This window comes from Schistocerca cancellata, chromosome 1, assembly GCF_023864275.1.
Source record: "Schistocerca cancellata isolate TAMUIC-IGC-003103 chromosome 1, iqSchCanc2.1, whole genome shotgun sequence".
NCBI classification, from domain to species: Eukaryota; Metazoa; Arthropoda; class Insecta; order Orthoptera; family Acrididae; genus Schistocerca; species Schistocerca cancellata.
The window spans coordinates 879,253,866-879,267,333 of record NC_064626.1 but is presented as its reverse complement, the minus strand read 5'-3'; the positions used below and the strand labels follow the sequence as shown (position 1 = coordinate 879,267,333).

Sequence of the window (13,468 nt, the reverse complement as noted above, 5' to 3'; positions counted from 1 at the left end):
AGACCACAACAACAACAACAACAATTTTACAGTTAAAAAATAAAAAAAGAACCCACTGAAGATAGCACAAAATGTGCTGAAATGTGTCTGGGTGTAACAAAAGAGAAAAAAGGTGTCTTGCATAAGGCGGAATTCCTCTTCCCATCCCCCAATCTGTAGATTGCGTCGAGTGTGAAGTTCTTTAAGTTCCGTGTATTCTGCACACTGCGCATGCGCAGAAACAAGGGACTATGGCAGCGTTTGTTGTTCAGAAGTTGACCTACTCTGGTCGAGCTCAGCCGTATTATAGAAATGGATTCTGCTTTCGGGCCTTCTTAATGTATACTGTGTTGTTTGCTTCGTTTTCGTCACGCACCGAAAATGTTGCATGTGGTCTTGGCATTTTTCCCATCAGTGTTCTCCAACAAAATAGACGCAAGCAAAAATATATCTACGTTTTACATAGAAAAAGCTTGCAAACACATAAATAACTATGTAAGTAGACAAACGTGTTTCAGCTAAAATTAATATTAACAAGAAATACATTTTCTAACATTAATATTATTATCACATTCTGCCAAGCACCGACGGAAAATTCAGCTAATGTCAGTTACAATTATGTGAAATAGTGAGAATCACTTATTGAGAAAAATAATTTGTACATTATTTGCCACTTAGCAAGAAAACAAGACAAAAGGGATAAAGCAAAAATGCGGTATTTACTGCATTCTAGGTATTGTTTGGTGTTGAATGCTCTCTTTGAAATTCCGAAGGTAGCAGGTAATAGGAGTAAAATACAGGGAGTGTAACGCTAATTATAACTTGTACAGAAACCAGTCGGCAGTTATTGGAGTCGAGGGGCATGAAAGGAAAGGAGTGGATGAGAAGGGAGTGAGACAAGGTTGTAGCCTATCGCCAATGTTATTCAATCCGTACATTGAGCAACCAATCAAGGAAACCAAGGAAAAACTTGGAGCGGGAACTAAAGTTTGGGAAGAAGAAATGATAATGTTGAGGTTTACGATCACATTGTAATTCTGTCGGGGACAGCAAAGGACTTCGAAGAGTAGTTGTAAGGAATGGACAGTGTCTTGAAAGGATATAAGAAGAACATCAGCAAAAGAGAGACAAGGATAATGGAATGTAGTCGAATTAAATCTGGTGATGCTAAGGGAGTAGGAAACAAGACACTTAAAATAGTACATGAATTCCGTTTTCTGGGCAGAAAAATAACTAATGATGGCCGAAGTGGAGGGGATATAAAATGTAGATTGGCAATGGCAAGAAAATCATTTCTGAAGCAGAGATATCTGTGAACATCGAATTTAAATTTAAGTGTTAGGAAGTCTTTTCTGACGGTATTTGTCTGGAACGTAGTCATGTATGGAAGTGAAATAGGACAATAAACAGTTTGGATAAAAGAAGAATAGAATTGTTCGAAATGTGGAGCTACAGACGAATGCTAAAGATTAGATGGGTCGATCATGTAACTGAAATGAAATGATTGTACGGCATTTATTGTCCAGGACATCCCCTTCGGGGATGATGTAACTAATGAGGAGGTACTGAATAGAATTTAGGAGACAAGGAATTTGTCGCAAAACTTAACCAAAAGAAGGGATTGGTTGATAGGACACATTCTGACTTATCAAGGGATCAGCAATTTAGTACTGGAGGGAAGTGTGGGTGGGAAAAATCGTAGAGGAAGATTAAGAGATGAATGCAGTAAGCAGATTTAGAAAGATGTAGGTTGTAGTAGTTGTTTGGAAATGAAGAGGCTTTGCACAACAGTAGCATGGAGAGCTGCATCAAACCAGTCTTTGGACTGAAGATCACAACAGCAACAGATATTGTTTGATGTATTTGCAAGTAGATATTTTGTCGAGCAAATAAATGCATACTTTCTGAAATTTTGGGATGGAACTTTTCCTATTCTTTCAGTTCTCAGAGAATTTACCACACGACGTTTGACAAGAACTTTCACCATGAATTCTTCGTTGGTCATCACTAAACTGTACTGTCATTGCTTGTTACTGAATTTTGTTGATGATGATGATGTTTGGTTCGTGGGGCGCTCAACTGCGTGGTTATCAGCGCCCGTACAATTATCCAATCTTTGCTCAGTCAAATTTCGCCACTTTCCTGGATGATGATGAAATGATGAGGACAACACAAACACCCAGTCATCTCGAGGCAGGTGAAAATCCCTGACCCCGCCGGGAATCGAACCCGGGACCCCGTGCTCGGGAAGCGAGAACGCTACCGCGAGACCACGAGCGGCGGACACTGAATTTTGTTATTGTATTTCCTTCCCTCTTAACCTCAGTTTCACCGTTCACATGTCAAACTACACGACAGACAGCTCTGAAACACACGTAATTTTTGCGTCTACCAGTAAAAGAAAATAGCATTCTAAACTGACGAGACTCAGTACAGGAATGAAACGCTAGGGGCGCTGTAACAGGCTCAGTTGCCTCGAATAGTCAACTGAGACAAGAAAGTCGATGGTGTGAAAGGGACTTCACTTCCACCAGAGCATCATCTCCTACCTCATCTTCATTTCCTGCAGGAGACCTTCTTGAATACGGTCGCAGATTAGAATCCTGCCTCGGGCATGGGTGTGTGTGATGTCCTTAAGTTAGTTAGGTTTAAGTAGTTCTAAGTTCTAGGAGACTTATGACCTAAGATGTTGAGTCCCATAGTGCTCAGAGCCATCTGAACCATCTGAACACCTTCTTGAAGTTTGGAATGGAAATAGTAAATTTAAAAGATTTCCTTTCTACCTTTGTGGCGCACTAGAATTAGCAGTATCCAAATTTTCCGCAAGCGGTAATCACTTCGGAGGCGTGACGTCATATCGCGTAGTCGACCTGACATCAAACCGACTCACGACTCAGTGCGTCAGTCGACCTTGCCCCGAACAGCTGCGATTGGACGCCGGCGACTTGTGCCCCGCCTACACGTGTGAAGCACGTGCGAGCCACGTTGCCAGGCGCTGACAACACGAGCAACACGGCAAAGCCCTTCGGAGTGAACTCGTGAGTGCGAGCACAGCGTCGGTCGATAACGCGGCAACAGCGCCCGCGAGCACGCCGGCAGAGCGTGTAGCGCTGCAACTGTTTTGACAGTTCAGCGTCTGCTGCCGGCAAGTGAGCTCGCGTTTGGCGTCCGAAGTTAAGGTGAGCAGTGTAGAGTGTAGACTACTGCCTTTGGCGTTAATGCACACGGAACCAACAGCGTTAGGAAAATTATTGCAGTTGCTTCTTAAGAATCAAAGTAGCGTTGCACACTTACCTTGCTACTAAACACGATTTGCACTACGTTCCCACTGACGTTTTGCTGTAGTTCTCTACAAATCACCGCTTGACAAATACTGTCTGCAACTATAGGGTGTCAGCGAAGCGCTTCGATGAGAAGCCGTTAATTACCAAGGTTTTCGATAGTTTCCAGTTCATTATATCACATTCTCGATTATTGTCATGATGTGAAAACTGACATTTAACAGAAACTACCCACTAAATATACTTTTGCGTGAATTCATACATACTTTTGTAAGTTTGAAAATGAATATTTATTGCTATTCAAGTCGTTATGTCCGGTATTCATCTGTATAGGATCTGTTTCAATCGGCATTTGAGACAACTATTGTTGTGTGTCAGACCCTTTATTTTTGTAAGTGTATTGTCACAGATTCTCACAGCCATGTAATTCGCTACTTCCGAGTAAGAATTGTATTCACTAGATGTCATTGTTGATTCATTTTCCTTCTAGTTCTGTATTTGTAGATTTCATTGTTACTCTTTAACTCGAACAGATTGCCGATAACAAAGTAATTTTAGTGTACGTACAGTGTGATGTGATAATGTTTACGTCCGTTTTTAGATTTTTTTGCGTTTTCAGTGCCGATTACCTTCGTCATCCTTGTCCAACAGTGACAGTGCTCTGTCACTAATGACGTCTCTGTCGACTGGACATTAAACATTTTTCCATTCTTCGTAAGTGAAACATCACTGTGGCGGAGGACGCTGCAGCTGATATTCTCAACTAGCAAAAATAAATGCCTGACAAACCTAAGAGCAAAATCGCATCGTAATTCTCTTTACCTTCCCTGTGAATACTCTCACGTAAGTGAGGAACTGCTTAAAAATAATGTCTCGTGGGGCCTCTCTCCTATGTAACAATTAGAAATCTTAATGCGCTGTCGGGAAAATTGCTTGAATCTTTTTCTCTCCCTTACGTTAGAGCTTGATCTTAATGCTCGTGCCGACAACAGAATTTCATCATGAAATTTCCAAAAGTATGCGCACGCCACTTGTTAGCACTCATTTCGTGGTTGTTACAAATATTTGTATCCTCTTGTATGTTAAAGGATCGACTCCAGTCTGTTAAGTGTACTCCGTGATAATTTAATCGTTCGTGACAGTGTTCCGATTTTACCGTGAAAATATTTACTGAGCACTTTCGTCAGCAATGATGGGTTTATTACGAAACAATTATGTAACCGGAATCAGTTACATCAACTATCGATGTAGACTGAAATTTACATCAACTATCGATGCAGACTGAAATTGACGTGAAAAAAAATGATTGTAGAATTATGTGTAATTTATGCAGTCTACAATGATTTCTTAATTTGTGTTTTACGCTGATTTCGTACGTTATCAAGAATGAATCTGAAATTTATATATGCCTTGGTAATTTTGTGAATGGTTCTTGCGGAAATAGCTTTTGTTTTTATCTAAGATCCCGGCTATTTTATGTGAAGGATAGGCGCACGAACAATTTTTTTTTCTTTTATGAACACCAGGAATCGTGCAGATGTTATGATACGATTTCAATGAAAAATTAAGTGGTAAAAATACATTTTCGAAAAAAAAAACTCTTCGGTTAATTATGGAGGAATAAAAAGTCCAGTCCCAAAGGATGACAGCAAGACCTCAACCCATGCTGGAAGAGGTTTTTCTGCATTAACCAGATGTCCAGATTAATATTTTTTGTAGTATCTTGTTCCTACCGCAAGAAAGTAGTAAAGATTTTCGACTCCTTTTTCATTGTGCAAATAGAGTTTTACAGTTCCTTCAGTTCTCTCGGAAGAACGAGAGGGAATCTTTGGGCTGATTTAACCACATGTGCGTAATGCTGGAATGACACATTATTACGTTCTATTTGGTTAATTTTGGAGATCATGCAATTTTTGGTTGTAGCCGTCCATAACTCACTCAGTTCATACTCTTTAATGAATCCATTACATCCGCCGAATATTCATTGCTTTACCATTGACTGGACTGAGAATTTAATTATAAGAAAAAGCCTGTCTTTTAAAATTTCGTCCAAGTTTACTACCCGTTTGGCTAGATGCCACTGGTGTTTTATGAGAAAGGACGTTGTGACCCGTAATCCTTTAATTGCACTTGACTCTGTTTTGCACCGTTCAGATCTCAGAGAGATGAAACAGTTTAAAGTAGCAGTTAACAGCCACAATGCAAATGTTGCACCATAAAGCAGCAGCCAGCAAATGAATCCAATCCCGTTAAGTTTCCATCTCTGGGCACTGCGAAATGTGAAAACGTCTACCGCTTGTGATCTTTCCATTGTGGGGGACCACAGTCATATAGAATTTTTTGGAAGCTGATGAATGTCAGTGATGAATGCAGGTCACAGAAATGTATTAGCTGTTAAATACGCCATGCTGTATGTTAATGGTTTTTAATTGTGTTCACTGTCAGCCATATGATTTATCTTCGATATGTACTTGTATCCTGTAATACAACAACTGTAATACCAGAAAATTTTTTTGTCGATGATAAGTCACAGACCTGTTTAACGTTTTAACTTGCACTCGAGAATAGCTACAAAGCCGAGATCATGTTTATGTAAAATAATTGAACAATTATCTGTCAAGTGGCCGAAATTTCTTTAAAAAGAAAGAAATATACCGTTTGTTCACGCTCTAGGGAGTAGGGAGTTGTCAAGTCACTGCATCTTCGAGGATCAGTTCTTGCTCTGCGCAGTCTTGTCACGCCGAAATTTTGTAGGGTGACTGTTGAAGCTGACCCGAGCAGTGAATCTGATTGCAGTTATCACGTGGGCACACGACCTCTGTCTCGTGCAGGACTACTGCCCAATTTACTTGGATGGAGGTTTTAATGTGTTTCTTAGCGTCTGGCTCATCGTTTTAGTTCCGCGATATACCAGCCTTCTGACTTCCACTGTTTTAGTAATTCTTTTTGAAATATGACAATGCAGTTAAAAGAATCGAGGAGCATGAAAGGGAATCAGTGGTTGAGAATAGTGAGATGGGTTGTAGCCTATGCCGAATGTTATTCAATCTGTACACTCAGCAAGCAGTAAAGGAAACCAAACCAAAATTTGTAGTAGGATTTGAAGTCCTGGGAGAAGAAATAAAAACTTCAGGTTTGCCGATGATATTGTAATGTAGTCAGAGACAGCAAAGCACTCTTAAGGTCAGTTGTATGGTGTGCACAATGTCTTGAAAGGCGGGTACAAGAAGAACATTAACAGTAAAAAGACAGGGATAATGGAATGTAGTCGAATTAAATCAGATGATGCTGAAGGAACTGTATTAGGAAATGAGACACTTAAAGTAGTAGATGAGTTTTGCTATTTGGGCAGCAAAATGATATGAGGACCGAAGTACAGAGAAATATAAAATGTACATTGGCAATTGCAGCAAAAGCGTTTCTGAAGAAGATAAATTTGTTAATATCGAATATAGATTTAAGTGTTATGAAGTCTTTTCTGAAGATATTTGTCGGGAGAGTAGCCATGTATGGAAGAGAAACGTGGACGATAAACAATTTAGACTAGAATAGAATAAGAGATCCGCGCGGGATTAGCCGAGCGGTCTGGGCCGCTGCAGTCATGGACATTGCGGCTGGTCCTGGCGGAGGTTCGAGTCCTCCCTTGGGCATGGGTGCGTGTGTTTGTGCTTAGGATAGTTTAGGTTACCGTATTTACTCGAATCTAAGCCGCACTTTTTTCCGGTTTTTGTAATCCAAAAAACCGCCTGCGGCTTAGAATCGAGTGCAAAGTAAGCGGAAGTTCTGAAAAATGTTGGTAGGTGCCGCCACAACTAACTTCTGTCGTCGAATATATGTAGCGCTACGCAGGCATGCTTCGCAAGCACAAAGACAAATACTAGCAGTTGGCACCAAAACCTCTGCGTCAGTAAATAAATAAAAAAAAAGGTGGAAGACGAGCTTTTTTTTCTCCGCCCCGAGTTTCGACCACTGCATTTTCATACATTATCCAACGAAGTAAATACAAATTCCGTATTGTTCCTCTTCGAACGTAGCAGCATTTCAATGTACTACGAAAATCCGACTGGCAAGACTGTTTGGGATATTTGTCAATACGGCCAACTCTGCTTTTTGAATTTTTTCCTAACTGTGAGAAGAAATGGTTGCTAATAGGAACTTTTATGAATTGTGAATCACATACAGTATTCTCTTCACCATAAGAATAATACGAATATAAACATTTTGCCATGTATTCTTTCGTGTTTGCTGCTATCTCATTTAAATCCTGTCCGCCTAATAAACTACGAAACTAGAGTGAGACAACAGCAGACGCGGAAGAATATACATACCATGTCATGTTTATATTCGTATTATTCTTATGCCTAATAGTGATACAGTCAGAAATGAAGCACGGCAATTGACTAGATTTTTAAATCTAAGATGACTCTAATTTCTGTGCATAATGTAATGTACTAAAGAGGCGTCTGCAAAGATTTTCAAACGGAAAAAATTTTCGCTAAATTCTCGTTCAGAACATCTTCTATCATACGCAGTCTATTATTTGGTTCTTGTTGATCATTATCAAAGAAAGCAGCAGTGTAAGTAGCAACGAATAGCAGTCTCTTGCCATTGTTTCGCTAATGAGACGATTCCTCTCTTTGTTTTTTTTTTTTATTGTAAGCGGCGGTAGCGTGCCCAAAAGCAAGCCATGCCGCGAGCGGCGACAGGCCGTAAACGCTCATTTCAGAATGCGACAAACAATGCATGACACAGTACAGTAATGCATTTTCAGCGCCTGACGCATAACAACGGCTACCTGGTAAAGCTTAACTGCTAAGCTTACGACTCGAACTAAACTACTACAGCTGTATCGTCATTCATTCAACCTAAATTGTGTCTCATATTACAATGGACCAACTTTGTTTCGATTTGGAAGTGCGGCCTAAACTTTTCTCTCCCCTTGAATTTCGAGTCTCAGATTTGAGGTGCGGCTTAGATTCGGGAAAAATTTTTTTCCTCGATTTCGAGTCTCATTTTTCAGGTGCGGCTTAGATTCGAGTGCGGCTTAAATTCGAGTAAATACGGTAAGTAGTGTGTAAGCTTCGGGACTGATGACCTTAGCAGTTAAGTCCCATAAAATTTCACATACGTTTGAACATTTTGTGAATAGGAGATTTTGAAATGCGGTGCTACGGGCAAATGCTCAAGATTAGACGGTTAGATAACGTAATTAATGAGGAGATATTTAATAGAATTTGGGATACAAGAAATCTGTTGCACAACTTCATTAAAAGAAGGGATCGGTTGGTAGAATGCAATCTGAGACATGAAGGGATCACGAATTTAGTATTGGGGGGGTGGGGGGTAAATATCGTAGAGGGAGACCAAGAGATGCATGTAGTAAGCAGATTCATAAGGAATTAGTAGTTATTCAGAGATAAAGAGGCTTACACAGGATAGAGTGGCATGGAGAGTGCGCAAAACCAGTCTTCAGACTGAAGACCACAATAATGACATGTCTGGATCTACTGGAAATACGAAGTGAGGTGGCGCAGTGGTTAGCACACTGGACTCGCATTGGAGAGGACGACAGTTTAAACCCGCATCCGGCCTTCCTGATTTAGGTTTTCCATGATTTCCCCAAATCACTTCAGGCAAATGTAAGGATTCTTTCAACGGGCATGACTGACTTCCTTCCCCATCCTTCCCTAACCCCTAACCTAATGGGACCGATGACCTCGCTGCTTTCCCCGCCCCCCCCCCCCCCTCCCGCCCCTCATATCAACCAACCTTCTGGAAATTGTATGTGACATTTTCTCTAGCTGTGGTTGTCGTTATGTGGCCTTGGTTTCTGGTTTTAATAAGAGTACTGTTTATTCACCAGTACCACTATTTTCTGAAAGGATGTCGATGACCTCGCGGTTTTAAATCCATCCATCCACCCAGATCCACCCAGAATAGCAAAACCGTAATCCGGGCCTCTCAAATGTACTTACATGTATGTCTGAGACTATCTGGGACGTTATCTATGGCACCAGAAGAATTGCTGTGTGTGGTGTACAACTGGTAGATCTGGCTTTGAAAGTGTGGAGATAAAGCATCCTGACTGAAGAAGAGCAACCCAGACAAACTCTGCAGCCTCACCAAGGATAACTAGACCATGGATAAATTACTAGCTCTATCTAAGTAGCTGACGGGTGGGTAAATGACGAAAAGGCTGTGGGATAGATGAGGGGGAAAGTGCTGAGGGCTGAAGAGTGTACTCGTCCCTCAACATCAGGGATGTGTTATGAATTGTCCACGACAAACCTAGTTGGGGCGTTGTACACTTCCTACTGGAAAACCACCTGTATCCACATGTAAATTTGTATGAATTCTTAGAGGAGTATACCGCTGCGGAGAGGAGAGAACAGGTAGTCCCGAACTTCGATGCATCAGCATGGAGACACGAACGCCAATCAAGTAATCTATCCACAAGGGTACAAATCGATAATGCTGCAAATAGAACCTCCTACAGATTACTTATGGAATACGGGAGACTCACAGAAAATGTGTAATTAATCAGGGTGTCTAAAAGTCACGAAAGTCATGAGAAAGTAATAAAAAGGTACAGGTGGTCATGAAAGTAATGAAAAGGTAGTGAAATTTAGTCAGTGTTTATGAATTTTGTTTTGTGTGTCAGTCAGGCGCGATTCTAGAACAGAGTAGCAGGTTAGAGCCACCGCCAATAATGTTGTATCCAGCAGTCCATTTAATAAAAAAAATGTGTAAAGATTCACCAGAACTCTTAAGTCTTTGTAATGTGTCGGAGACTTAAGTGTCTATCTGTGCAAGCCATGTTATTAAAGCCTCTTCTACTGCCGTTTGCAACCCTGAGGGGCAGGTGCAGATGGTGAAATGAGATGTGTCTTCGTTGAGATGTATGTGGTGTATACACCGGGTAGAAATGGCGTATAAATTGTAGCTCTATCCATGACAGTACTGCCATCTCATGTGTTGCTGAAGGATTGCCAATTAGAACAACTGTTTCTTTAATTCTGTCCACTCCCACTTCTGTTTAAATCCCTTTAATCCGCGTCTTTTTTGGAAGGAATTTCTTTAAAGGTTTTAAATAATTGATATAAAGCTATTGGAATTTGAATCGCCTTTTAAAAGTAAAGTAAGAGTAAAATCGATTTCTCGCTAGCCAAAAGGTTTCCCATGCCATTTGAGTACTACTCGTAGGCCATAAGTGGACATCTGTCGATCATTTTGTGCAAATAGGAGTTTGACATTAGTGCCAGCACAGTCATAAGTTTCTTCTGAACAAAATTTGAATGACAGTGACGAATTACCATCACTTGCTTCTGTTGCAACCTCTAGAACTCCAGTTGAGAGATAGTAAAATCTGAAATAATATGGGCTATGAATAAAGTCATCTGTCATTCTTCAGTAAGAAGTTCTGGAAACACAACAGACATATTCAAAATTGTTTCCTGGTAGTGTGTTTGCCAAAAAATACTGTCACACAAGGGTAAGTTGTCATATAGAATTACTTATGGACTTCGCCCTGATTTCCAGAATCTCCTAGCTAAAACAAGTCAGGGAAGTTGGATTCTTTTGTGTGTCATATGATGATAGTTTAAATAAAATTGTCGAAACGGGACAGATGGATTTGGTAGTTCATTTCTGGGATCAACAAATCTGTCTGTATCTACAAGATATTTAACATCTATGTTTTTGAATTCTGCCACATCTTCTGATTTACAGTCAAGTTTCCTGGAGGATCTGAATGGTTTGAATTCGTCACCTAAGAATATAATTCGAATGTCAATGGATGCGCCAAATGTGAACTTGTAGACGTTGCATAATTTGCAAGCATTTCTAATCAATAAAAAAGATAATCAGCCACAAATGTTTAATTGTGGCACTTGCTCACTTCATGTAGTTAATGGAGCTTTGCAAACTGCTCATAATAAGTGGTTAGAATGTTCATGAATTTCTCAGGGCGACCTGGTAATTTATGAAGGATTTTCCTACAAGGAAGACAACCTTCTCAAATATCACTGGGTTTTGCAAGTTTCCTCTCAAGTTTTATCCTATAAGATGGGTTAGAAGTATTAAAGGCATGTTTTCTGACAGCATGATTGCCAAAAAAATACGGTTACAAAAGGGGAAGTTGTCATATAGAGTTATTTATGGGCTTCGCCTTCATTTCCAGAATCTCCTAGCTGACATCAATGTGAACAATCCAACCACTTTTATTATGAGTATTTTTCAAAGCTCTATTCACTACATGAAGTGAGCACTTGAACTTATTCCACATTTGAAGAAGTATGTTGCTGAAGTACATTAAAGACCACCTGGGGGTTGAAACCTTGAAAAAATTAAACATCACTTAGAAGACTAATTCCTTTGTGCAAAACCTGAATTTCCTATATCATTATCAATTGGACTTCAGGAGTTTTTAACTAAGTATCAGTCAAATTAGTATCTTTTCCCTTTTTTGTACAAATATTTGTTCAATTTAATGTATAGCATTGCTTCGTGGTTCATAAAGAAAACTTATTGAAATGGCGATGAATTCCGGCAAATTACGATTGATGTTACCAAGGCATGTACTCCTGAAACAAGTCATTATGTAGATACTGGATGTGGTGCCACTGCTGGTTGCAAGAACTACATGGAAAAGTTTTACCTTATGTTCAGAAATGAGACAACAGGTATTTTGCAAAGTCTATATGTAAAAATTGCTGAGAGGATTCCTTTGAAATTAAAGTAAGCCAAGGGTGACTTATGTTTATCATCTAAAGCTATGCAGAGCTCCATTTTGAAAAAATCTCGACTGACTATTGCAATGGAAGAATTTGTGTCAAAGAACAAATGACACAATCAACATTTGACATAGTGAAAAGAAAAAATATTAAATTCTGTATTTTGTGAAGGACAAACTTGATTACATTCTGATGACTTTACTGCAGAGTCGGAACCATGACTTCATAGAGTTCGCGCAGAAGCGGCTATGCATGTTTCATGGAAACACTGCAGTTAAAAGACGCTTATCTGTTAAGAAAGAAGTTTCAATTGAGAACTTAGAACAACATACAATTGTTACAGAGAGACGTGTTTACAATGCAATACAATCGTTAGGCGCTTTACTTAACAATAAGTGGGAATTACAAAAGTTATACTAGCTGTGAAGAATGCTTTATCAAAAAGAGTAGAATCCTTAAAAAAAAGAAATCTGATGAAAATGAAGTGGCCAGTCTTAAAAGAAAAACAATTTAATAAATAAAAGAGCTCAAAAGGAAGAACAGAATGATTACTGAAAACGCAAAAGAAGCAGCTGAAGTTTTAAATGTTGAAATTTCAAGTTTTAGCTGAATCTTTTACTGTAAAGTTTAACATTTGACGTAAATTTTGTACTTTTCAGCTTTTTATATTGCCGCAAGGAAAATTGTTAAGGTTTCACTACATTACTATGTTAAGGCAATTTGCATTTTAATTGATGTGGTGATAAAAATCTGAAAATAGACATACCCATCCTACGTGAGAGTTTAATATTGTTATAGCATTTGATGAGTGGTATGCTACAAGTCACGCATAGTTACATTATTCATACAGACGTACAGTTTTAAATGATATCAGAGTTATTACATTCAGGTTTCATTTAAACCAGCTTTCAGATTCATAAAAAAAGTGTTTTTGTCATTGTACCACGCGTATTTTCGAGAGATCATGAATATAAATAAAGAGATATTGAAACAGCTATGAGAAGATCATGAATTTGATCCTATGAAAATCTGTAGACTCCCTGCTAATAGCGAAAGAGAAACAAGCGAAACAAGTGTGCAAAATTGTGATGTAAAACACACAAAAATTCACTAGCATATTACAAATGAAGCAGAGTAATACATAAAAAACGGACTAACACAGGTTAAAATTACTTTTTTTATTCAGTGTAATCGACACATGTATATGTCATATTATAAAAAAAGGGTGCATAAAATGTTGTACTAGGGCAGGTACTATTTGTCAACGGATATGAAAGAATCCTCCTGGCTTTCATTCATTCAGTACTAAACCTGCAATCCCAAACAGGGACTATAAAGTCAAGAAAAATAGCCTGGGACTGGCAGTTGTGTATGTATCTTGGAGAAAACACACAACTGACCCACCTTAGCCACAGGACGAAAAAGTATGTGTGGGGGGGGGGGGGGGGAGGAGGCTAAGAGGAGATGGCTTCCTAA

At 39.4% G+C, this 13,468-nt stretch overlaps 1 protein-coding gene across 1 annotated transcript in view; it reads left to right on the top strand.

Moving 5' to 3' along the window:
* Positions 1 to 3,001: 3,001 nt before the first annotated feature.
* LOC126190448 (uncharacterized) overlaps positions 3,002 to 13,468 on the top strand; it is a 167,523-nt gene continuing 157,056 nt past the window's right edge. Inside the window, exon 1 of the mRNA XM_049931022.1 lies at positions 3,002 to 3,158. The gene's annotated coding sequence lies outside the window, so the exon portion shown is untranslated. The remainder of the gene's footprint in view (positions 3,159 to 13,468) is intronic.